Below are 24,467 nucleotides of genomic sequence, written 5' to 3' on the forward strand. Positions count from 1 at the left end.
GGATAAAACTTTTTACAAAATTTTGTCTATATAATTGTAAATATATTTCAAATTTTGGTCCAAATATTTACAATAATTGATATTATGTGAACGCATTGCATGTATATATTTGTTTGTATATAAACCCAATAATAAAACGCGCCAATTCAGATAAATCTGTCTCAAATTTTGAATTTAATTGTCTGAAATGAAAAGACATCTGAAGTATAACCTTTCTTGATTAATTAAAACATGAACCCTATCGTATTGGATTAGCATAGGCAAAAGTCTTGTATAGTCATCCTGTTGCCTTGTGCAGATTTCAGATTTATTCAGAGTGCAGTAAAAGACTTATGTATCGGACTTTATCCAATTTCTGATGCATTTAAGCAAGGAAATGACACCTTTATGATGGAACAGCTGTGAATGTCCAGGGGAAAACTGCTCCATTAGGTTATATTCTTATATATGTATACAAAAAGAAGTATTGTAAACTTTATGAAAATCTGAAAATTCGACATCGTGATTCTCACAAAGCTTCACAATTCAAAAAGTAAATATCCGACATGCATACTCGATTCTTTTTTTATGACTTTATGAATAAAAATAAAACTCCCCATTTCATTTAATTGTATAAGAAAGTAAATGAATAAACACTGCGCTTGTTCTTAGCTTTTTTTTTTTTTTTTTTTTTTTTGTACAACTTTTAGCTGAAAAAGTTTTTGTGCAATTAACGTTTTACTTAGCATACGATTTTATTTCAATATAATTTTTGAAACGAATGTCTGGCTGGTAGTTTGGAATATTAATTTGTAATTGTTATATTACCAAATAGATAATATTGTTCGAATCTGCTAAATTGGAATTTCCTATAACTAGTAAAAAAAAAAAAAAAATTATGCAAATCATTTAACAGCGATCATAGTTTCCTTTATCTTATTTGCGCAATAATTTTGGCATTGCTCTCTTGAATTCTTAAAATTTTTCTTTTATCCTTTTTCTTTCTTTCATAGTCATAGATAGTCGATTATGATAATACAGGAAGTTGTAAGCTGTATTCATTTTTCTGTACCAGCCAGAAATTTTAGAATCAACCATTTTTTTTAATTTAGTTTTTTTATTTTATTTTTAAATTTTATAAAATTTAGCAAGTCTTCTAATGAATTTTTATATGTCCTTTCACATTTTTAAAATGAAAGACTCACAATTTTTGAATTCTTAATGCATTCTTTAATCTTTTTAAGATTGAATACATTCAACTTTTCCGTATACGTTTTTAAGGTTTAATGTTTACAGTTTTATTCTTTTTTCTTTTTTTTCATGTATGTGTGTGCAATACATTCTGCAGCCGGAATTTTTTCCTCTTTTAATGTTCACTTTCTTCAATTCAATAAAATGCTACTTTTCTTAAAATCTTGTTTCGTAGGATGTACTATTAAATGGTGCCGCAATATGAATTTTATGAAATCAATTCATTCATTTATAATTAAGTTCTGAAAAAAATAAAACATCTTATTGTCATCGAGCGTATACAAGTGTATAAAATGTAAAATTTACTGCATCAAGAAATGAGTGACAAGTCAATGACAAAACTCCATCTTTATAAACATGAAATAATCAAGTTAAATAGAATTAATAATTAGTTGCGATCAATTTATTTTTAAAAAAGATATAATGCATAAAAATTAATTTCAGTAAAATGTGTTTGTTGATTTATTTTCCTGTTTTTCACACATTGTATACAACATAACAGATTATTATTAGCTTTTTTTTTTTTTTTTTTTTGTTAATATAATATTTGTCTAGAAAAATGGATGAATTCTTTTCCGCAATCCTACGCCTCGTTTAATCGAGCATAATGAATAAATATCCTGAAAATGTCGATATTGGATTAAGCAGAGCCATGAATATCTGTTTTTGGAGAACTGCATTTAGATTTATATTTATGTCGTTATGCGGTTCTTGGAAAGAAATATCTGCATTTATCGAATTTTTCCACGAGCTTTTTATGTATGACATTTGACAAAAAAAACATTAAAAAATATATTGCGAGATTTTTTTCTAAGAATAAAGTGGCGTATCCTGTTATCATCTGTAGCATACTTCAATCAAAATACTTGGAATCTTACATTTGCATTAAAATTTTGAGATCTTCAACTGCTATTTAAAAATCAATCTGTCTCTTGGTTTTTTTGCGCAACTCGTAGTTTGAAAACCCTAATTTTATTAGAAATGGAATTATCTTTGATCTTGGTGGAAAAAAGAATTCTCTTTCAAGTATGTTTTCTTACATTATTTTTTTCACCAAATAAATAACTGAGAATGGAAAAGAAAATAGGAAAAAAAAAAAATAATCGAATGCGTTTTCTTCTTCCTTTCCTTTTTTTTAAGCAAACGATTTTTATTATTTATTTTTTTAAAAGCTGCATGTTAGAATAAAGAATTCAAATTGACAATGATTTATGGTGTCAATGGATAAAAGAACTGTGTAATCATAAAAAGAAAAATTTTCTATTTTTTCAGAAACACCATTTTAAAAATCTCATTCACTAAGTCTTTAGAAATTTTGATCTCGGGTAGTAACTTTTTATACCATGTAAATAGAAGAGATAAAATAAAACAAAGTTATCGTATAATCTTTTCTCTTTCTTCAAATATAGCCGATTTTATTGCTACTTATTTTTTTAAAAATTAATAAATTAATGTTAAAGTTCCAGTTCGTAAAAGAATTTGACCAAAAAAAAATATTATTCGTGTTCCCGTTTGATAAAATAATTTACTCGTCCAAGAAATAAAAATAAAATAAAAAGCTCACATTTAAGAAAATAAACTCTTCAATGAAGAATGTTGTTTCTTTTAGGAACATCTTTTTAAAAATATATTATTCATCTTTTACCGTGAAGTTTCGCTTAGTTCTAGAAATGTTAATTTCAGGTAGTATATTTTTTTTTTACTTAACTGACGTCATTGCGAAGTTAATGAGAATTCGAAACTGGAGAGAGCAAATGTTGCAGGAGTTTTGTTTACACAGTTCTTTCGCTTTAGAGAAGTCTTAAAATGGCGAGACGCCAATGAGTTGAAAGCGATAGTTAATAGATGTTTTTTTCTTAGAACATGTGAAATTTTGTTCGAACTTGTAATATATCTTTTCCTTGACTTACCCTGATAATTGAAATGTGTTTTTGTTGGATGCATGCAGGTTTTGAATTTTTCTTTAATGATTCTTTATGAATTCGAATTAGCTTTCAAGAAGCAATGTAAATTCGTAAATTATCTTCTAGTCTTAATTTTGTTAGTTTGTTATTTGTTAGAATTAGTCTTATCTTAGTTTTTTATTATTTGTTAGAATTTTAAGAGTACACTTGATAGGATTTGTAAAATATAGTTATTTGTTTTAAATTTTGTATTTAATTTTCTTATTGTTACATTTGGAATAATTTTATTTAGAATTCTGACGATGGAGAGTTTATTACCTTAGCCGGCATCAAAGAAACTTTCTCCATACACTGAAATGAAACAGAAATGAGGAAACATGAATTGAATTATAAACTACCCTTTAAAATTGAAGATTGATTGAAATTGACTTATACGAAGGAAATATTTTTGAAATTTTGTAAGTTTTGTCGTCATTCTTTTAATACCTTGAAATTTTAACAATTTTATAAATTAAACTTAATTAGCTTTCTAAATTCGAATAATAGAAAAGATCTAATTGTATCAAATATAAATACAAGAAAAAAATTTATTTTTAAAAAAGTTTAATTTACTTTTTTTAACCCTTTCTGTGGCCGTTTAAAATATGTTTACCATCAAATTCATCAAACTTTGTATTTGTATTTTGTTTCAATAAGAGAGAAACTTAGATGCTTCAATTCCTTATCTCACACAAAATGATGTATCTTGATTTGTTACCGTAGTTATTAATTAATCAAATTAATTTATAAATCAAATTAAAATTCTCTAATTAGCTAAATTAATCATTTTTCTTAAGCCACTCTTAATCCTAAAAATATTTTTTAATATACCATGATTTAAGAAAATAGGCTTTAAAAAAAGGATTTTAATTTTTTTTTTTTTTTTTACATTAAAGGCATTATTTTGTCAACTTTTTTATAGTTGAAACATGCCTTTTATGTTCCCAGTAACTGAAATAAAAACATTTGAGGATGTTATCATTATATTTTTAAGATTAAAGATCATTATAATTTTGCATTTTGTTACACTTTATTCTTTAATTTCAATTAAAAAAAGTTTATAAATATTATGCTCGCGTAGCATAACGAAGCAAATTGCCGTATTGATGTGTTTATTTCCACATTACAAGTCACATTTATCTATACTTATAATAAAGCTAAATGTGTGTGTGTGTGTGTGTTGGCGCTCTACAGGCCAGACCGTTCGACCAACAGCTACGAAATTTGGCACGTGTATACCTTGGAGGCCGGGAATGTGCACCTCGGGGTTATTTTTTCGAATTTTTAATTAGAATTTTATTTATTTAAAAAATAAGCGAAATTTTAGCGTGTTTCTGCTATAACTTCCGAAAATATTACCGCACAAAAAAAATTTTTACATCAAGTTAAAGATCAAAAATTTATCTTTTAAATGATACCAATGTTTTAACCTTAAAATTAAATTTCTAATTTCAATTAATTTTTAAATAAATAATTAACTATATTTTTCAACAATTTTTTTCGTACAAAATAAAAATAAAATTTAAACTGCACGAGCACGTTTCGCATTCATGGGGAAAAAATTAGCTTTTTTCAAAGTGTTGCCATCATATCGATTAAAGCTCCATTTAAAAATAAATTAAATCTTTTTCGAAATGAAATCTGCAAAAATATGATTTTCGTCACGTGTCTGTAGGAAATGAAACAAATATGAAATATTATTTTTTCTAAAAAATAAATTCAAGAAAAATTATTTTATGATCTTTTACACTATCTGTATTATTAATCCAATAAATCAGTTTTATTTTAAGGCAAGTTTTGTTTAATATGAACAGGATATCCATTCAAATCAAGGCCACACAGCTAATTTGTAAACCTTTCGTAATAGACACAGATCTGCTAAAATGATCTAAATGGAAAATGATTATATTTTATGTATAATATAATAAATACTCTAACATATAACGAATTTTTGATTTTACATAAAGCTTCTGCTGTGGAAATCAGATTTAACAAAATGTTCTTGAAACACTAATATTTTAAATAAAGAATTAATTCCCAATCAACAAAATCAATCACTTAAACTGACTGATTTATAAAAATTTGAATATCACTATTCAAAAAAAAAGGATAATTTTAGATTTTCCATCGATCGTTTTAAAGAAAATACGCCAATCAGCGCGCAGGTTTCTCAAGATTAATTGGCCTAGATTATGAAAATGTTGAGTTTTCTAAATTTTTAACATTCAAAGCTTCATAAATCAGTCTTGATTAATCGTGGAAAATAGAAACATTCATTCATTTATTTAAAATTTGGTGTGTCCAGAATATTTCTCAGAATATGATACCTTACTGCATAAAATTTAGACTTCATAATTTTTGAAATATATTTATATACCGGAACAAAATATTATTATTGATTTCATTTCAATCCTTTTGAAAGCAAAACTAAAAACTGAATTTTATGCTGAATCTGAGAAATTTTTGTTGAATTATTCTTTGAGATATTACGCAAATTATGAAAAATATTTTGTAGTTCACATAAGACTTAAATAACGAACGATTCTGTTTGCAGTACTCATATTCAATAATAATAATAATAAATAAATAACAACAAAAATGATAAATAAAATAAAACGCTTGGTTTCATTAAAAAATATCTTTACATTAATTGCAATTTCAGCATTTGCACTTTAAATTAAAGTTGAAGTTTTACCGGAAATGACAACAAATTAGCAAAATATATATAGTAAATTGAACGAAACGATCTAAACAACAGTATAAGTTTGGTATGACTATCAAAATTTGAAGATTAAAAATGTTTTGTTTGAGAAGCTATTAAGAGACCAGTTACTTAAAATATTTAATTGAAAATTGTAGCGAGCGGTAATACTGGTGAACCGGCTGGTCGCCAAAGGTGGCTAGTGATAAATATATTTGACAAAAAAAAAAAAAAAAATCTGAATTATATGAAATTTGGAATAATTATTAAAATATAGCTCTGACCTGTTATTAACCATCAATAATAGTTAATAATAAAAGTATTTTAAAATTTATTTCCTTTCGTATGTTTTTTTTATTATTTTATTCATTAGATGCAGATTTTATTATTTTAATACATTCATTAGATCTTTTTTCTTTCTTTTTTGTGAAGTAAGCTATTATACTAACGACTTCCGCCATTTTCATTTTCACTCTAATTCCGCAGCCGCATGATGCTTTAATAGTCATTTTGGGCTTTTTAACTTTGTCAAATTAACTGGAACTAACTTAAACTTTGTTGGTGGAAACGTTCTGAATGAATGTTAGCCCCACTGTTAAATAAATGACTACCTCAATTTTGACTCGGAAATAAATGACTGGGTTGCTATTATTAACCATCGATTGTACCTGTGCGGAGTTTTTAAAAAAGGAGCGGTGAAAGCTGGACGTGTAATTGATTAGAATTTATCGTGCGAGTGGACCTTCCCGCCCTTTCTCGTTCCTGCAGACGATGTTTCGTGTAAGGAGGGGCGTTCCCCCTTTCCACCCCCCTCTTTGCTGCGACTTTGAAACCTAGTAATCGTGGTGGCTCATCCATCTGGTGTTTCACGCTTCAAGTTCCAGTGCCTTTTCCGAGGCAACTGTTATCCGATATGAGTAAAGCTTGAATTAAATAAAGAATTCGTCGCGTTTTGACACCTAGGAATTCTTTCATTGTAAGGAGCAAACATTCTAAAAAAATTCCGTCTTTGTCTCGTACTTCAAAATAACAAGCGGAGGATATGTTTTATATCTCGGATCAGATTTCATTGTTGGGAACACTTAACACTTTCTGTTTTTCTGTTACGGTTAAAGTTGCGTTTAAGTTGTTTATTGTCATGAGTGACTGATGTTACCAGATGCTTATTTATTTATTATTTTTATTTTGTTCTGTTCTTTTATATGCAAAGCTTCTAATGGATTAGCCTAGTTGTTGGAAATATATTATAATTTTATTTCTTATTATCAATAAATCTTGTTTACAATTAATTTAAACTTGAATAATTTGTTTTGAAATATAAAAAACAACAACTTGTCATTACTATGACTATTATAGTTTTCAAGAAAAAGAATGCATCATACATAAATATTTTTATTTTAGGAATTAAATGAAATCTTACGTTAAAATTTGTAATTTTAGGACTGGTTTCAAATTCTGTTTACCTAATATATGCTGTTAATCGATTTTTTTTAAAGTCATTTCCATTTGCTGCTTATTATATATCTATCTATTATATAATTTTTTATGTAAACATTGTATTTTATTCGCATTGTGATTGGTAGATAGTGAGTCACCTGATTCATGACATTTGAGGTTTGTTTTGCCAGTTTTTTTTTGTAATAATTAATGAAAATTTTATTATATCATAGTAATTATTTATATTGCAGAAATGGTGACAAAAAAAGAAAAAATAAAGCTTTTATTAACATTAAATCAACAGTAAATGAGTTTAAAACAATATAATTTAATTATCTTTTTAGACACATCGTTTGTGGCAAAACTAATGAATAACTTTCCGGTTTGTTTACCTTTTTCAACTAACAAAAATGTTTCGTCTCTTGACTAGCAACCGTCTAAATATCTAACACGTATTTATCTGACATTATTTTGTATTTTTTAAATAGTATTGGGGCGTCCAACGATATCAAATAAAGAAAAGAAAAAAAAAAAAATGCCAAGAAAGACGGAGCGAAAATCTGGCTTTTTGAAAAGAAAAGCTGATTGTAAAGTTTGCCTCTAAGCTGGCATCAGAATGTGAAAAAAATTGATTCGATATTTAGATATTGGAGATACAAGCAAAGAAATTCTCATTGTGGGCTTTGAGTTTTGAATCGGAAATAGATTAATCGGAAAATGTATGTTCTTATTACGGAAAGTTTAAGCTTTTAGCATTGGAAAAATGGCCAGCGCAGTTTAAAAACTTGCTAACAGACGAATATCGCGTATAGTATTGGATAATATATTTTTATAATATTTGTATGTATGTATTATTTTGCTAAACTTATGTGATTTATTGTTTGTGTATTGTACCCTTTCTTTAAAAGCTTTGCTTTGTGTTTATTACTTTTTTCCTTCAGTTGTGTATGGTATAATTTTCTTTTTATGAAAACGAATAAAATGAAACTCTTTTAATAAATTTCGAATTTTTAGAATGTCGTTCCTTTGTGGTCATTTAAAGAATTCTTTATTTATTATTGAAGTATCCAATAATATTAAATAAACAAGCTTTATATATAATTGAAATAAAGCAGTTGCAGTTGTTGTCAAGCATGATGAACGATTTATAAAGCGTTAAGAGTTTTAAGAATTTTTACTTTCTCGTATATTATGAAGAAAGTATTTAATCGTCAGAAAATCCGTGCTCAAGGTTTTTACGAATCTATATGCGAATATGCGAAAAAGACATATTTCACATATTTTTCTGTGAACACGGTAATTCTTAAACGATTTCAGCTAGGCAAATGAAATTCGTTATGTGATCTTTACACCCAGTTTATAGTGTCAAATTTTGAATGAAATCCATTCAGAGTAAGTGTATCTGTCTGACTGCCCGGATATAAGTTAACATGACAACTATAGAACGAAGAGAGCTAATTAAATAAAAAAATTAAATAAATAAATAAATAATTTGATAAAAAAATAAAATTTAGGTTCGGGCCGAGTTAATGTCTAACGTGTAAGATACCTATCAGATTTGGAACCAAATCCGTCAAGAAGTTTACTTTCTGTCAGTTAGTACTTTCACAAGCGTGTAAACGTGATAAAATAAACAAGCTGCGACATTATTACATGAAATTCAGCATGTGATTTACAGATGTGTTGTTTATCAAATTTTGGTTCCAGTCGGTGGGAAAAAACACATACATAAAATACGAATTCGATTTACGGGTAGTTTATGCTAAAGGCCAAGGATTAATCGCCTGAGATGACACGATAGATTGAGTAAATATGTTAAATTCTTATCTCAGATCATTATAAGGTAACTGTTTTTGGTCGGTGCCATGCAAGGCATTTGCGGCCTTACCCAAAGTTTACAATATATTCGAGGGAAAAGGGAATAACATTTTTATTAGACTATGCGAGAAAGTGTGAGGAGATTATTTATGTCCGTTATATTTTAAGAATAATTCTTTAAGAGCTGTTCTAGGAATCAATTTAATGAAGAAATTACAACTTATATTTCATAACTTATGCATTGAATACAACTTATGATTTACACATTTTGAATCACTTCATTGTTCATTCATTAGACATTTTTTTTATATAATCACAAATTATCACGCATGAATAAATTATATTTTGTTTTTTATTTTCTATAAAATGTAAAAAATAAAAAAAATCTTATTTGACAGTTATTTATAACGAGTAGCGTTCTGACAGAATTTGTTCCGAATAAAATGCTACATCGATATTCTTTTTTCAGAATTTTTTTTAAAAATATGTTTTTAAAAAAATGAATTTGCATTTTGTTTCTTTTTTTTTTATGTTACTATGCCTCAAATGAAAGAAATGAATTTTATGTGTGAAAGGGCGTTGGAGGTCACTTAAACTAGTCATAAAATATACTTTATAACAAATATTCTTTAAAAAATATTTTATTGTAGATATATTATGAATTGCTTTTGCATATAATATTCTTATTTAAAAGAAATTCAAAATCGTCTGCGTTCTGGAAGAAGAGTTCGAGTGAAATGCTACATCGATAATCGCTTTTGAGGAAAAATCTTGAACGAAGTCCTTGATCCGAGGAACCGAAATAGTGTTGTTCGTACGTGAGAAGCCTCCGAAATCGTCTGCCGCCTAGCCGGCGTCATCCCTCCCTCCCCCTTGCCAATTAACAGCTGCCGCCTGCCAGAGGTCACCAAGGGATGCAAAAACCTCTCTTTCCCTTTTCATATATTCCTTTGCTTTCTTTTTTTGCCCTCTGCTCCGCTACCAAGAGCTCTTTTTGATATCTCACATTATATTTCTAGAGTTAAGTTAGCTGCGAGTGGCCACGAGCATTTTGCAGACGATTTCCCACGACTGAGCCGAAAAGAATAATTTCGGCTTGTGAACTGAATAAGTGTTTATTTCTCTTGTTTCTTTCTTCTTTTTTTTTTTTTCTGCCTTATGCATTGATAAAAAATATATATATATTCTTTCCCTGTCTGCTATTTGGAAAATGTTAATGATATGGTAAACTTGAAATCTAAATGCATATTATCAGAATTTTTAGCACCATTTTTTTACAATTATAGCCTATTACTACAGTTTTATTTCTAAGGTTTTTTTTTTTTTTTTTTTTTTTAAGATTAATATAGGTTTTGTATTAAAGCATTTTTCTATTTAATTTTTTCGAACAATCATTTCAATTTTATCGCTACAACATTAATATTTTCAGCAGCAATTATGATTACCAGAATTTGTTAGGTTTTAAATTTATCTAAACTAAAAAAAAAAAATCATGTTCATTTGAAAGCAATAGAACAGCTGCTTTCAAAATTTGCAATTTAGGAAAATTCCTTTTAATAACGAAGTAAATTAATAAATATATTTCCCTTCTTTTTTTTTATAATATTTTTTCCCCCTACAGTTGAGCGTGTAGAAAGTATAAATAAGTCATAAATGCTAAAATTAAATATCTGAAATAGTATAATTTAAACATTTTGCCGTAAAAAGAGATAGCCAATGTAAAGATTATGTGGTACATATTGGCATTAGTCAAATGAGTATCTTACCTCTTCGTATAATCCTAGTTGATTATCTCGCAGTTCACAAATTTATATATTTTCTCTCAGCAAAAATTGTGGTTCTTTCATCATACAAATTAGGGAAATAATTTTAAATTGATGGGAAATTTTAAGTAAATTATTCGTCAAAGTTTTTTACTTTTTAAATCTGTGTTGTTTATATGAATTGAACCTAAAGTCATTGCGCAATTTTTAGAATAAAACAATATCCGGAACAAGTCTTTCTTTTTTTTCTCTCCAACAGAACATGGAGTCACAATCGCAATTTAGACCGCTATAGGAGGCTGTTTAAGGGAGAAGTGAGGAAAATCAGCGTTAATGACTTGTTCAACACAATATAATCGTGTGTTTTGGGCTTTATCCCTTTAAAGGGCCATTTTTTTCTAGTCATATTATGTTAAAATATTTTTAGGCTTGAAATTAAAATAAGGAAAGGGATTCATTTAGCTTATTAGATAAATTTGATTAATTAATTAATTTGGTTCATTAATAACTAAGTAACAAATCAAGACATATCATTTTGTGTAAGATAAAGAAATGAAGCATCTAAGTTTGTGTCTTTCTAAAAAAATTTGTCAGAACTTATGCCAACCTACATAATTTCATACGAAGATTGATAAATTTGGTGATAAGCATACTTCCCACGGCCCTAGAAAACGAAATTTAGAACATTTCTGAAATAGATAATCGAAGTTTGGAATCTTTTCCAAATAATCCGAGTAATAATAATCCGAATAGTCCGAATTAATAATAATTCATTTCACTTCACTCACATAAAAGAACCAGAGGGGTCTTCCCAAAACTTTCTGAATTCGTGTATGGAATTACAATAATTACGAAATATTAACCTTGGCGTGAATTTAACATTTTTACTGAATCTGTCGTGTTATCCGTCGCTAATTTTTATGGCGATTAATTCCTGGCATGAAGTATCCGAGAATCGAATTTGTGTTTGAGATGCCCTTTTAACAGCCGACTGAAGCAAAAAAATTGGCACAAAACTTCACTTGTAGTCATAAAATATCACATAAAATTTGATATATTTAAGTCATTGCGTTTTTTTATTATCGAATTTCTGAAAATACAGACCAACAGACGATCAACCCCTTATTGAATTTAGCTCAAAATTTGACTGGTTTCTACGTTATAGATGTTAAATATGTGTGCCAAATTTTATCCATCTAGCTCTTTTCGTTTTGTAGTTATCGTATTAACTTATATTCGAACAGCCAGACAGATGGACTTTCTCTGAATGGATTTTGCTCACAATTTGATAGAAATCAAATCCTAAAGAAATCTGAATTTGTTGTAAAAGCCTTATACCAAATTTAATCTTTCTTGTTCTAAGCGGGTTTGAGTCATTTTTGTCACAGACAGACGGACGGACGGACATCTTCCCAAAAGATTCGTCAAAATCTCAAGTACAAATTTTTTGACGATTACATTATCTATATTACGCATCGAGAAAGTAAAAATGATTTGTTGCCGATTGGAAAAAAATTATTCACCATGAAGTTAATAATAGGCCTAGAACCGCAAGCAGATTGATTGTAAACTTTAACAAACTAGTTAGCCAATAAACAAATTCGTAAAAATGATACATTTTATTAATTATGAAGTATTTAGGAGTATATTAACAATTTTTATGAAGTATTATTGATCAGATTCTGATAAGGCTCAATAAATTCATTTAGTTATTAAAATATTTATAAATACTGAATTTTATTTCAGTATCATTTTATTCAAACATGGAAACTGAGCAGTTTTGTGTCATTATTTTTTTTAAAAAAAGGAAAGAAAAGAAATATTCATTTTCACAAAGTGGGTGAAATAAACCAGCGGGTGATATCTCCCCGAAACTTTTTTTACATACTTCTTAATAAACTTGTTATGTCAGAAAATACCATGTATGGCATTGGCGCACATTAGTTACGAAATATTAACTTTTGGCGTGGATTTAGCTTTTCTGCTGAATGTATAGTGTCATCCTTGGCGAGTTATTTGGTGATTCATCCTTGGAATGTGGTTAATAGTATTCGAAAATCAAATCTGGATTTTAGAAGGTTTTTCTCAACCGATTGAAACAAATATTTGTCGCAAAACTTCACTTGTAGTCACCAAATTTGTCCCATAACCAACGAAGTCCCGTACCAAATTTGGCGCATTTTAAGTTACTGCGTTTTTGAGTTATCGCATTTGCAGGTTTCTGAAAGTACAGACAGGCAATCGCTTGTTGGATTTGGTTCAAAATTCGATAGATGCCTAGACTACAATGTTAAATATGTGTACCGAATTTTATTCATCCAGATTACTTCATTTTGCAGCTATCGTGTTTACTTATATGTAGGGATTGCAATACCGGGATACCGAATACCGGTATTTTGAGCCATTTGTATAATTTTGTAATACCGGTATTCACAAGTTTAAATACCGGTTTTTCGGTATTTACTAGAAATTTTTAAAATGGTCTCCTCTATATGTTCAGGGATCGCGAACATAGCAAAATAGTATACATTTTTGTTTTTATGTCTCCTTAACGGGCGAAATTAATTAGCTAATGAATGGCTTAATTAATTGCGTAAATCTAAATTAGAGAAGCATGGAATATCCCTGAAAGAAAATATTGTATCCATAACGACTGATGGCGCAACAATTATGAAAAAAGTTGGAAAGTTGATTGGTGCAAATCAGCAGTTGTGCTATGCACATGGAATTCAATTAGGAGTAATAGATGTGTTATACCAAAAAAAATAAAGAACAGAAGAATACAAATACTGTGGATATAAAAACTTCGGCTTTCAACTTTGAAGAGAGTAAAAGTGAGAGTGATATTGATAATGAAGATCATGACAATGTAATTGTTGAAGAAGATATTGCTAATGACGATGAAATATTAACCTATCAAGAATTGCTTCCTATAATTTATAAAGTTCGAAAAATTGTTAAGATATTTAAACATTTCCCTATAAAAAGGATATTTTACTAAAATATATACTAACTGAAAATAAAACAGAATATATGTTAATATTAGATTCTAAAACACGTTGGAACAGTTTACTCCTAATGATGGAACGATTTTTGAAACTGAGAAATCCAATCCAAAAAGCAATAATCGACTTAAACCTGTAAATTATTTTTTCAGATAGTGAATTCGACTTAATATCCAGAACTATATCAGCTCTACTTCCAATAAAACTGACTATTGAGGCATTATGTCGGAGAGATTTTAATAATAGCTAATGCAACAATACATTTCATGTTGCAATCACTGAAAGAACAGCACACATCACTATCTAAAGAATTATATATTACATTGAAAAATCGCACAGAAGAAAGGCATACCGAAATAGAAAATGTCTTATGGCATTTACATAATTATAACGATTTTAAAAATGGAAATGAAAAAGAAGAAAAGAAAATAACCAGTTCAAATTTAATTAAGTTTAGAGAAAATTTTCTTCTTAAAATTTTTTACCCACAAACCTACCTCCACATTCAGAAGAATTCGGTTCAATTATCGAAGATTATGATGTCACTACTGTAGATAGTGAAAAGGAATTGTCTCTTGAACAAAAATTAGAATTAGCGATAAATAAAAAATATTTCAACGAACCAAAATACAATACAGAAATCAGCTATATCCAAAACCATCTGACGAGAAATCGATTTATTTGAAGATGAGGGATTTAGAGGTAAATACTTGAAAAAAATATATCGCGCATTGCTAACAGTACCACCAGCTAGCGTAGATGCCGAAAGAGCGTTTTCGACAGCTGGTAATTTTTACACAAAATTGCTTTTCAGGCTTAATGACAGTACAATTGATACATTATGTTTTTTTAAGATCACATTTCAAAAATTTGTAATAGTACCACAGACTGAATAGTGATATTTACACTTTTTTTGTGATTTAAATAAATAAGATGCTCCTTTACTTTTTTGTGATTATACACTGTTATAATTCATAAGTTACAAATTATTTTTTGTGATATTTATACTCTCTAACAAAGCTGGCAAATGAAACAAAGAAACACCTGTGTTTTCTTTCTTTTTCTAAAATTTCTAATACCGGTATTAAAACCGGTATCCCGGTATTAAGATTTAAAAAATACCGAATACCGGTATTGAAATTTAGGTCCGGTATTGCAATCCCTACTTATATGCAAGCAGCCGGACAGATGAACTTTCTCTGAATAGGTTTTACTAGAAATCCGCAAATTTGGTGTAAAGACCGTATACCAAATTTGAACTTTCTATCTCAAACATTTTTGATATCTTACAGATAGATAGCCAGGCGGACATTTTCCAAATATGTGTTTTTCGAACTCTAAAGGTCTAAAATGTGGAGATTCGAAGAGAAATGTGGAGAAATCTCGAGTTCGAATTTTTTGACGTTTACCATTCTTTCTATATATTATTTTAAAGAAAAATTAACCAAGAATGAATCATTATTAATATGTTGATTAAGTTTAAAATGTGAAATTAAATAAAATATTTTATTTAAAGACGCGCCCCATAATTAAACATTCCTTAGTGCCACGAAATGCATTAATAACGTGTTGCATTCTTTTAGGATAACACCAACTTTTGAATTATTGAAACTGAAAAATATTTCAGTGAGTGGAATATTCCGACGTCGCATGCGTCTGTTACAAAGTGTTAAAAGATTTTTTTTTCCCTTTAAATAAATTTTCCACTCATTTGTCTTTTGAATGGTATACTATAAAAACATTTTCTTTTTTTCGAAGTTACGTCACTGTCACAGGCGTGTTGCCAGAAAGCAGATTGAAAAGAACTGTCACACTCTGCTTAAGACTTATGCGCTTTCTTGTGCTAGGAGGGTGACCTTGGACACTTTTCTCCAGTGGGATCGACCCAGTGAACGCCCAGTTGCTATCCCCATCCCCCCTCACCTTTCATTTCACTTCATTCAGCAGCGGGAGTTGCTCCTGTCAAATTTTGTCACATGGGATGTCGCCATGAATATTTATGACAAATTTATTCGTTTCATATTTTTTTTGGCGTCATTTTGTTGAGAACCTCCCTAAATAGTTGAGTAAAATTTTTACTCAAGGCTCAATCTGTAAATTAAATGTAGGAGAGTGCCTGATGTAAAATTGAAGATTTCTTTATGTACTTGGGCTTGGCTAATTCGAGTGTTTACTGTTCGAGTTCGTTGGTAACTTGTATTTATGTTGGTCTGTATGTTTGAAGACAAGATTAAAATTTGGATTTTTATTTTCTCGTATGCGTAGGTGTAGAGAAAATATAGTATTGGTCAAAAAATTCAAACTCGAGATTTTGACGAAGCTCCACGTTTTAGACCTCCCCAAAGTTAAAAAAACAACAACAACAACAAAAAACACTTTTTTGTAAAATGTCCGTCTTTTTTTGAGAAAGACAATAATATTTTGAGCTAGATGGTTAAAATTTGGTATACGGTCTTTATATAAATTTGCAGATTTTTATCAAATATTGAGTAAAATATGTTCAGAGGAAGTCCGTCCGGCGATTCAAATATAAGTTAACCCTTTCTAGGGCCGTGGGAAGTATGCTTCCCACCAAATTTATCAATCTTTGTATGAAATTATGTAGGTTGGCATAAGTTGCGACAAATTTTTTAGAATGAAAGAAACTTAGATGCTTCAGTTCTTTATCTCACACAAAATGATGTGTCTTGATTTGTTACTTAATTATTAATGAACCAAATTAATGAATTAATCAGATTAAATTTATCTAATAAGCTAAATGAATCCCTTTCCTTATTCTAATTTCAAGTCTAAAAATATTTTAACATAATATGACTAGAAAAAAATGGTCTTTTAAAGAGTTAACACAATAATTACAAAACGGAAAAAGCTAGATAGATGGGATTCGGTACACAGATTTAATTGAAAAACGCAGCGACTTAAAGATATCAAATAAGGTATTGGGTTTTGTGATTGTAAGCGCTGTTTTGTATCAAATCTTTGTTTCAGTTAGGTTTTAAAAAAACACGATAACTACAAAACGAAGAGAGCTAGGATAAAATTCGGTACACAGGTTTAACATCTATAGTGTAGAGACCTTCTAAATTTTGAGCCAAATCCAACTAGAAATTAACCGTCTATCGGTCAGTACTTTCAGAAACAATTAAGCGCAGTAACTCAAAAATGCAGTGTTTTCAATTTATCAAATTTAGTATGGCATTTCATGACTACAAGTGTAGTTTTGTTTCGATTGGTTGGGAAACGCTTCTAAAACACAAATTCGTTTTTCGGATCTATTAACCGCATGCTAGGGATTAATCGCCAAATACTCGCCAAGGATGACAAGATAGATTGAGTAAAAATGCTATATTCACGCCAAAGGTTAATATTTCGTAATTATTGTACACCGATGCCATATAAGCAATTCTCTTAGATAACATCTTTAATAGAGAGTGTGCGAGAAAGTTTTGGGGAGACAACTTCTACTTATTATTCTACATAAAAAAGGAGTGGCAGCAGTTTTATTGCCCAGTCGCAATCAAAAATTTAGATTCTAATTACCATTCCAAATTCGAAACCAGAAATAATAAATTTCATTCGTTTTTCTCAACTCCAGCTCTACATATTTAAGTTATTAACTTAAAAAAATAAAAAAAATATATATAAATAAATAAACTTAAAAAAACGCATGGATTTTTATGATTAGAAGCTGTTAAAAAAAGTGCGAAACTGTTAAAGAATTGAAACAAAAGTTTCAAGAATATGTGTGGTGCGTTGTACCAAAAGAGATTTGTGGAGCTACAAGCATTAACGAAAATAATATTGCCATCGTTCTTTTTGATTCTACGTCTTGCTTTCTTAAATTATGCTTGCCAATGCCAATGCGCCTTGATTTTAAGATGCTTTATTGGAGTCTTGACAGTACGAGGATTGTTGACTCAATGAGTCATTTTGAACCAACCACGAAACATTAGGGGGGAGGGAGCCATAAAAAAAATAAAGTTTAAAATTTGAGGTTAAAGAAGGTTACACTTACAAAACTGGTGACTTATGCCTTCCGAAAATTGTAAGCATTATTTTGCGTTGTACTTGTATTAAAACTTTAAGTGCGTATATTCTGATAAATGATATTTTTGAAAATAATTGCCGTCCTTAAAAATGATTTCTGAAAAAATTATTAAACCATTGATAGGAGAATTGCTAAGATTGTTCTCTTTAATACGTTTGATGTATTTCTTCAAAAACTAACTCAATATGGATTATAATTAAGATTTTTAAGTGTTTAACTGTAAATAAAAAGCATTTTCTGTAATGAAAAATGATCAGTTTAATAACTTTGTTTCTCTGTATCTCAAAATTATTTTGATTTACAAGAAATATTGTAGAGCATAACTCAGATAACTGTCATAAAAATGTACTCTATAAGGATTTACACTTATTTAGAATATAATTTTGTCTATGGCTGCTAGTGTAAGGACGAATTTCTTATTCTTTTAAAAGATAATGTTTTGTAAGCGTAATTTTACAATAATTTCGAAGTTTTGAAATAGAAGCACTTAAAAAATAACATTAACGAAAATACGTTAGTTATTTTTCTAAACAATGTCGCCGAACATTGCGAGTGTCTTAATTCAACTTCGTGTAAAAGCCAACTGTTAATGTAATATAACGTCAATAGTTTTGGCACACATCTAAATATAGACATGACCAAATATATCAAAAGAAAGGAGGAAATATGCAGTGTGTTCGGTAAATATCATAATCTAAATCTATTAATAGACATTTAGCAGACGATTCCTTTTCAGACATTTTATAACTGCTACTATTTTTATTTCTGTTAAAATTGCTACTATTTTTATTTAGTTAAAATATTATTAAAAGGTAAAAGCAAACGATTTTTTTTCTTTGATAAACATATTTTGTTAATATTATTTCATTTTTTTTTTTTTTTTGTATAATGCCTGATAATCAATTGTAAACCTTCTGGAATCTGGCAATGTTTGTAAGATACGCTGTTAAGTTGAAAGAATAAGCAAGCCGATGGAATTCTAAATTGCTTGGAGTATTATTTTAGTTTTAAGAATTTAAGATGCTCTGCAAGCTATAGTTTGAAGCTTAAGAAAACGGGTAGTTTTCTAGAAAGCATGCAAAACAGTGTGTATTATAGATATATAATGTTATGTATTTTTTTACTTTATGTAAAATAATTATACAACTACTAAATAATTATGAATATTTTTTTGCGGAATTTTGTTTGAATAGATGTTGCATTGAAATTCAGTTAATTCTCGATTGTCCTCGGTTGTTAACATGTTGCTTCCCGTGTGGCAGTACTACAGTTAAGAGATGACAAGAAATCCGTAACTAATTAGATAAATTATCAGAATCATAGCCGTAGATTATGGCAGCGAACGTATTAATTTTACAATGTTGTTAAAAATTAGGAAAGCAATCGAAATTTAGAACGGAAAAATATTGTACGATATTTAGTATAACTTTTTTTTTTTTTTTTAAATTTTAAAGTGGTGAAAAAATTAATTTTGTACCATAATATTTTTTAAAAGTTAACCTTTAAAATTCGAAAATATTGCTTGTATATTTAAATTTCAAAAGTATTATTCATTTTTTAACCCTCCTAAGCATATTTATGCCAAATTCGGCAGCTCTGCTTCAAATGATCTGTTTCACAAACAGACACACTCTCTTCTGTATTATTACTAGATATAAGAGATTAAAATATGAAGACATCTGTTTCAGAGACTTACTCTGATCATTTTGCGAATTATCTGCTGTTTCTTCGCAGTTCAATTCCGCAAACATTGTAATCGTAACCCATGCTGAACCGACTTACGACCTGTCAGTCGGATCGAAAATCGGTTGAGTAAAGGATTTACTTGCAATATGGATTATGCTCACAAGAAAGTTTTTAAACATAATTACGAAAAATACTACTAAATTTAATGACTCATTAATAGTTAATTGGGAAAAAAATTGTCTTAATCGTTGAAACAATTTTGTTTAAAAATTGTTTTTAATTGTTAATTTTGATCATAATAAAAAAAATTAAGATCTTGTCGCTAGGAAAAGCTGGAAAATAAAATTCCCTATATGTAATGTGCTTATTGTTTGACAACGGATTCTAAAACTGTCCGCGCTTGTGCGCATGCGTTAGGATGGGTTTAATTCGACAAAATAGGGGTTAGAGGAAAGATGAAAGGAGGGGATGTTTACATTTAACAATAAAATAAACTCGGATTACTCGCAGACTGAATTAAAATAATACTGCCAGAAACGACACAATATTCTCATATACGTGGGGAAAAAATGAGCAAAAAAGTATCTAATAAAACGAAAATCAAGTTCAAAGAATGACGAAGAATTCCGGTAATGCGCTTATCCTTCCGCTTTTCTCCCCTTAATGAGACAGAATCGTCGAAAAGTGGTCATCTCAGAATGCTGATACAAACACTTACTGGGGAGGAAGGGGTAGTTGATATTGTCAGTGCTCCATATGCGACTAGGACTCTGGTTTAAGAGAAGCCGCAAATAGGTATTTTTAAAAAAATGTTAAAACCTTTTTGTAAATAAATATGTAAAAAAAATGTGAATTCTTTCGATTATAAAATATTGGGACTACAATGTGTGTGTTCACATTGAATTATTAAAATTATTAATTAATGTGTAATTATCTAATTTATTTTAAATATATTGGAAATTTTTTAACTCTTGATGTGTTACATTCTGTTTGGTTCTGCAGAATAAATTTTTTAAAGTTAAATTTGTTGAAAGTTTATTATTTTTTTATAACCTATCGCAATAAAATTCTTCAATTTGAAATTAAAAAATTATTAACTTATAATTATGGTTAATTTTTACAAGAATAATATTTCTTAGTTACTTTTTTTCCCAACATATATGAAATTAATTAACTAAAAATGTTTCACACAGTTAATAAAAAAAATCAAACTAAAATAAATCATTTACATGCTGATTACCTGATCAATCAGCATGTAAATTATTGGAATTTAAAATTAAATTGTGCAAATTGACAATTAATTAATAAAAGATTTCGTAATATGTAATGTTTGAAAGTTACACATCATTACTGTAAATATTAAAAATATTTATAAAATTTACAGTTTGTTGTAATCAAGGTTTTCCGTTACATATCTCATCGAATTTATTGGGGCATCACTGCATTTGCATCAGAGACAAACAACAGAACAAACCATACCGTCAATCACACTGCACCTTGGGCATTCTGTCCAGCTGTCGGTGTTCATGGGCGCGCATTCTGATGACGTCATCGCACCTAATTAGGCGTGTCTGATCCCTCTTTCTGTCGTCGCGCGTCTTAATTTGTTTGCGCTGTGAGTTATTTACGACGAATTTTTCATCTGCATAAACGAAGCGCTTCTCGGGAATTAGGGTGACTCTGCCACCTTGCGATGAAAGAAGCCTTGATGGGATCGCTTTATTTGGCGCTGGGATTTGCAAGATTAGAATGGTAGGCGAATTTTTGTTTTGGATTTTGCTGTTTGGTATTCTTTACTGGTGGCGGTTCTAAACTTTAGAGGGTCCTCAGGCAATGCACATTATGAAGCCTTCTCTTTTAATAACCGTTTAGTTTAGTCCCGCATTCTTAACTTGATCAATATGGTGATTTACTTTTATATAATTTTTCATTTTAATTATATATCAAGGCGAAAATGTGAATATTTTTATTTATTTTTTTAATATGTATATTATAAAAAAAAAAGGTCCAAATTAATGAAATACTTAAAAAATTATTAGCTACTGATTTCCCTGTTTCCAAATATAAGCATTTAATTATTATGAAAAATGAGAAAAAAAAATTAAATTTTAAACAAACAATATTTTAAATTATTTTTTATACAAGTCAGGTTCAATATATGACAATAGTATATGAATAATTACTATTTCAAAATATTATCAAAAAGGAAATATTCATATTCTGATTATTGATTTTAATTATCCAATGTGTGCGCACACCCTGGAGCCCAGATATTTTAAAATTAAAAAAAAAATGCATTTTTTACGAATTTTTTTTTTATTTCATAACAAGGCTAATAACATTTTTATATTGACTTGTTATCTCCCGCCCCCCTTCATTCAGGTCTGCGATCTTATGCAGCTCCCTAGTCGGAAATCAGCCACTGATCTTTACCGACTATGGAAATTGCCCTGACTTAATACTATATACCTATTTGTTCTGTGACAAAGTCAGTTTTAGATAGAAATTTTTTAAAAAAAACTTTATTGTTTGTGATTGAACATAAAAAGTACTTTTTTGTAGAGAAATGTTTCAAAAAGTAATTTAAAAGTATTAATGCAACAAAAACATATTTTTTTACATTTCTATATCGTCTTCATCAGAAATTGCTCCGCGCTCTTCTACAATGTTAATTAAAAACAATCAAGCGAATCTGGATATACTAGAGGTACGAATTTGAATTTTGTTTTCACATATAGGTAGACATTTGGAATGTGCATATACAATCTATTTTCTGATCCGATTACATTTTAAAGGGAAATAAATTTTTCTTTGATTTCTATAAATGACTATTTTGACTGGTCTAGGTTTATTACTAAGTTAATTATTGTATTAAATTCTGGTCACCTTAATTTTATGTCTGCAGTGGAGAAGATATCTTTTAAGATAAATGTTTCACCTTTTCAGATTTCCTCGAAATTTTTTTTTAACTATCTAACGAGAATTGGGAAATAAATTATAAAATAAAAAAATCATTAATAGCTATGTCCTTAAATCCAATGTATCTGAAATCCTGTGAATGAATTTACGAAGCGTTTATTGTTCAAAGATTCTTTATGTATATAACGACATATCCCTCTGATAATTTTTAATCCCATCCTACGGTGATTCCGCTTTGAATCAAGGTCTAAAAATTCCCAGTTTTAAACATTTTTCTTCATTTTATAGTAGTTTTTTTTAGAACATCCAATTTTATTAAGTCTTTAACTGTATAGTGCTGATGCTTTCTGCTTTGTGAGTATATTGAATTAAATTGAGCATTGAATGAACTAAGAATCTGTAGAAAACTTCAGATGTTCATGGATTAAAATTTATTTTTGTATCGAGTTATAAAGTTTATCTTTATTTTAAACTAGCCGCCTTTGGCGACCAGCCGGTTCTCCAATCTTAATGTTCATTTAAATTTTAATAATTAAATAGGTTGAACCGGAGTTTAACCCCCTTCTTCGCCCAGTTGCGATAACGCGCCAAAGCTGACAATCTTTATTATGCAGTATAATTGAATATCTGCTCCTTTGCTTTTGAACATTTCGCAAGACCGTTGTTGGCGATTTTTAAAAATTGTGCCACGCAGGGGTTAAACTCCGGTCGTACCATTAAATATTTTACGCAATTCCAACTTTAATAGATTCTTCATCAAAATATTTTAAAACTTCAAATTTTGATAGTCATATAATTCACTCATAATATTATAAAGGCCTTCAGTCATAACGTAATATGTATCTCTCTAATTTTCTGTTACCTCTCGTAGAATTTATGTTTTAAATTAAAGTGTAAATGATTAATCTGCAATTAATATATTAATATTTTTTACTGAAACAAAGCATTTTTTTAATAATATGATTACTGATAACAGAGTCACTGAACGTTTAAACTTTATGGGCACTAAAGAATATCTTTCTTAATTTATGTAATATCTCAAGAATTTGTCAACAAAATTTTCTCAGATTCATCATGAACACATCGATTAATGAATAATGTTTCATTTTAAATGCATCAAACACTAAGAAAATAAAATGAATCGTTTAAAATAATCGGTCGAAAACAGGTTTAAAAAAACTTCTTAAAAAACGATGTAGTTAAAACTATAAGCATATACAAAAAATATATAACTAACATAAATACGATTTACTTACAAAACCATGCAACTAACCTAAAAATAATTTAAATCATCCGTTGATATGGTTGTCATGACAACAATTAGAACAATACGCATGCGTGAATTTTCTTCGCCAGTTGGGTAACGCAAATGCGTGAATTTTTCCACGCCAGTTGGGGTAACGCTATGCAGATTATACATTTTTAATTTCTTTTATTCTGTGTTATTTTAATTCAAAAATACTTCAGAATGAATCTGAAACATGGATTAATTAACAATGTTGAATTTTAAATGCATCCAACATTAAGAAAATAAACAGAATCGTTTGAAATAATCCGCCGAAAAATATTAACCCTAGCCTCATTACTGTTGGGAGAAAAAAAAAACTAAAGTCTTACTCATTTGGCGATGGAGAAAATGGAAGATTTTTTTTGGCGGAAAAGTTGGCGGTGGGGAAAATGGAAGATTTTTTTGGCGGGAAAGTTAGTTTTTAATTAATAATTAAAATTCTAATTAAAAATTCAAAAAAAGGGACCGCAGGTGCACATTCCCGACCTCCAAGGTATACATGTACCAAATTTGATAGCTGTATGTCAAATGACCTGGCCTGTAGAGCGCCAACACACACACACACACACATTGAGCTTTATTATAAGTATAGATGATAAAGTTAAAGATAGCATAATCATCAAAATAAA

At 28.9% G+C, this 24,467-nt stretch overlaps 1 protein-coding gene across 2 annotated transcripts in view; it reads left to right on the forward strand.

Annotated features, from left to right (window-relative positions):
• Positions 1–24,467, forward strand: part of LOC129975036 (cytokine receptor-like) — a 354,502-nt gene that overhangs the window by 20,416 nt on the left and 309,619 nt on the right. The window contains exon 1 of one of the 2 annotated variants that reach the window (XM_056087904.1): positions 21,316–21,383. The exons of the other annotated variant lie outside the window; for it this stretch is intronic. The gene's annotated coding sequence lies outside the window, so the exon portion shown is untranslated. Of the gene's footprint in view, positions 1–21,315; positions 21,384–24,467 lie in introns of those variants that run through there. 2 annotated transcript variants of the gene reach the window in all.

The sequence above is a fragment of the Argiope bruennichi genome, chromosome 7 (genome assembly GCF_947563725.1).
Source record: "Argiope bruennichi chromosome 7, qqArgBrue1.1, whole genome shotgun sequence".
NCBI classification, from domain to species: domain Eukaryota; kingdom Metazoa; phylum Arthropoda; class Arachnida; order Araneae; family Araneidae; genus Argiope; species Argiope bruennichi.